Source organism: Pipistrellus kuhlii, unplaced genomic scaffold (assembly GCF_014108245.1).
Source record: "Pipistrellus kuhlii isolate mPipKuh1 unplaced genomic scaffold, mPipKuh1.p scaffold_m20_p_15, whole genome shotgun sequence".
Taxonomy (NCBI): Eukaryota; Metazoa; Chordata; class Mammalia; order Chiroptera; family Vespertilionidae; genus Pipistrellus; species Pipistrellus kuhlii.
The window spans coordinates 42723661-42726285 of record NW_023425460.1 but is presented as its reverse complement, the minus strand read 5'-3'; the positions used below and the strand labels follow the sequence as shown (position 1 = coordinate 42726285).

At 46.7% G+C, this 2625-nt stretch overlaps 1 long non-coding RNA gene across 1 annotated transcript in view; it reads right to left on the bottom strand.

Moving 5' to 3' along the window:
- LOC123652419 overlaps positions 1–1466 on the bottom strand; it is a 1873-nt gene extending 407 nt beyond the window's left edge. Inside the window, exons 1-2 of the long non-coding RNA XR_006741754.1 lie at positions 1028–1466; positions 1–141 (exon numbers count right to left, since the gene is read on the bottom strand). The exon at positions 1–141 is cut by the window's left edge and continues 13 nt beyond it. This is a non-coding gene — a long non-coding RNA (uncharacterized LOC123652419). The remainder of the gene's footprint in view (positions 142–1027) is intronic.
- Positions 1467–2625: the final 1159 nt, after the last annotated feature.

Below are 2625 nucleotides of genomic sequence, written 5' to 3'. Positions count from 1 at the left end.
TCTCATTCTAGCTTTCAGACAATGGGTTTTTAATTGAGAAGTGTGCACCAACGTGATGAAATGTTTCAAGGTTTTTTTGATAGGTGACGTCACCTGTATAACGATCAGATTCTTCATGTTGCTACTTGTTCGCAGCCTTTTCTAAAAATGAAAGCACAGATACTTTAAATGGATCCACGTTTTCCTTAAAGAATTCGAAGAATACACGTCTGTGATGTGGCTGGAGCTGTATCCCAGCATGGGGACCAGGACTGCAGCTCACAAAGCAGCTGCAGATATCTCTTGGGCTGAGTGAGCCTTTTTAGACGCAAAGCATTTATTTATAATGGGAACTGACCTTCACATCAAAGGGAACTGACACAGGATTCCCTCGTTTGGAACGAATATGCTAACCGCTTCTTATCTGACGGTCGTAAAGAGCAGTTAACTGACTTTGAAAGCGGCATTTTCAAGCACCATTTCCTCACTGGTGTAGGAAACTGGGGAGCAGCGAACCTGTTGTGTCTGAGAGGTTCTTAAATAATGTGCCTTTATTGTAGTCGTTCACCCTCAAAAATCAAATGGCTCTTCCCACCACCCACCATACCCAGACCCTGCTGTGTGTGTGTGTGTGTGTGTGTGTGTGTGTGTGAAACTCACACCTAGCAGACTTACTGTCTTCCTCTGTCCTGAAGATGCTTAAAGCTGGTAGAATGCAAGAACTCAAAGTGCCCCCTCTGTTTTGGATGGGATCGGAATAAACCCGGAGATGCTGGGTTTTCACTCTTAATTTTGGAGTTATTCATTCTTTTTCTAGACTACCCCCAAATTTAGAAAGTTAAAAAAATCAGGTTGTCGACCATGGCAACATACAACATTGTCATCCATTGCAAAACGTCACGGCTATGCTGGGTTGAATGGGACACCGGCCACAGAGCCTTCCCTCGCTGCAAATTCGGGGACCTGAGCAAGTCCTTCGGGCTGTGGAGCCCTGGCCACGTCTGGGTTTCCGTGAGGGAAGTGTGGCAGGCAGCGGCACGCTACTTACCTTGCTTTCTACCACAACTGTTGCAGGCAAAGGTGTCTCCACTTGCTTCCCGGTTTCGCTTCTGTGGATCCAGTAAGAAACAGTTTCCCCGGCTGCTTACTTCTTAGTTGTAACTAAGAGGTGCTGGGAAGCGGTGTCCTGCTTTCCTCGGTGGTCCCTCTCCGTGTAAAGCCTTAGAGGTGGACAATGTGCATGGCTGTCTCCCGGCACTGAAATTCGGAGGGAGACCAGCTTGCTCCAAAGCCTTTCCCCCGAAGGAGCAGTTTCACGTTGAGCCACTAGATGGCGCATGACAACCATTTGTGTCAGCCACACTCGCCGCCCATCTGTCAATAACTTCCCAAATGTGTTCTGAAGACAAAGTCACTAGGAGATGATTATTACCGTTCCACTCTTTGTGTGGAAATTTGCATGGTTGTGGTTTATATTTTGGAACTAGGGGAATCCTCTCTGGAAGAGCCTTTATCAGAAAGTGCACTGTACCATTTGCTCTTAAGGCTCCAGTAAGATGCAAATGTTAAACATTGATGTGTATTCTACCTGTTTATATACCAAGCAGAGGCCCAATGCACCACATGCATGCATGGGTGGGGTCCCTAGGCCTGGCTGGTGATCAGGGCTGATCGGGACCTTCCTGCTGCCAGCCAGGGCCTTCCTTTGTTCTGCGCCGCCCCCTGGTGGTCAGTGCACCTCATAGCAAGTGGTCAAACTCCCAGTCCAAGGGGACAGTTTGCATATTAGCCTTTTATTATATAGGATGCTTCAACAAATACTTAAGTGTCTCCTGTATGTGAAAGGCTATTGTGCTCCTAAAAAGTTGAACCAACATTTTATTATTAGAATAGAGGCCCAGTGCATGAAATTCATGCGGGGGGGTGGGGGGGTGGTCCCTCAGCCCAACCTGCACCCTCTCCAATCCGGGGCTGCTGGCTCCCAACTGCCCTCCCTTGTAGGCCTGGTTACCCCTAACTGCCCTCCTCTGCTGGCCTGGTCACCCCTAACTTCCCAAAGCTTCCCTCTCCTGCAGGCCATTTTGTGGCGGCCATCGTGTGTCCACATGGGGGCAGCCATTTTTGATCCCACAGGGGTGGCCATCTTGTGTCTTGGTGTGATGGTCAATTTGCATATTTCTCTTTTTATTAGATAGGATATTAATACAAGTATTGAAAATAAAGACATCAATTTTATGTTATAAGTTGGGACATCAATATACTCCTGAAATTTCAGTAGTTTCATTTAAAAAAATATATTTTATTGATTTTTTACAGAGAGGAAGGGAGAGAGATAGTTAGAAACACCGATGAGAGAGAATCATCGATCAGCTGCCTCTTGCACGCCCCCTACTGGGGATGTGCCCGCAACCAAGGTACATGCCCTTGACTGGAATTGAACCCGGGACCCTTTAGTCTGCAGGTCGACGCTCTATCCACTGAGCCAAACCGGTTTCGGCAGCAGTTTCATTTTTTGTTATAGAATATGTTTGAATGTTACCCCCTTAAGTATGATCCTACTTGCCTTAATCAACTCCTAGGAAGAAAATAAGCTCATAAAATATACAAGGTCGATAGTGACACCAGCTCCCTCTTTGTGTTCTTTGT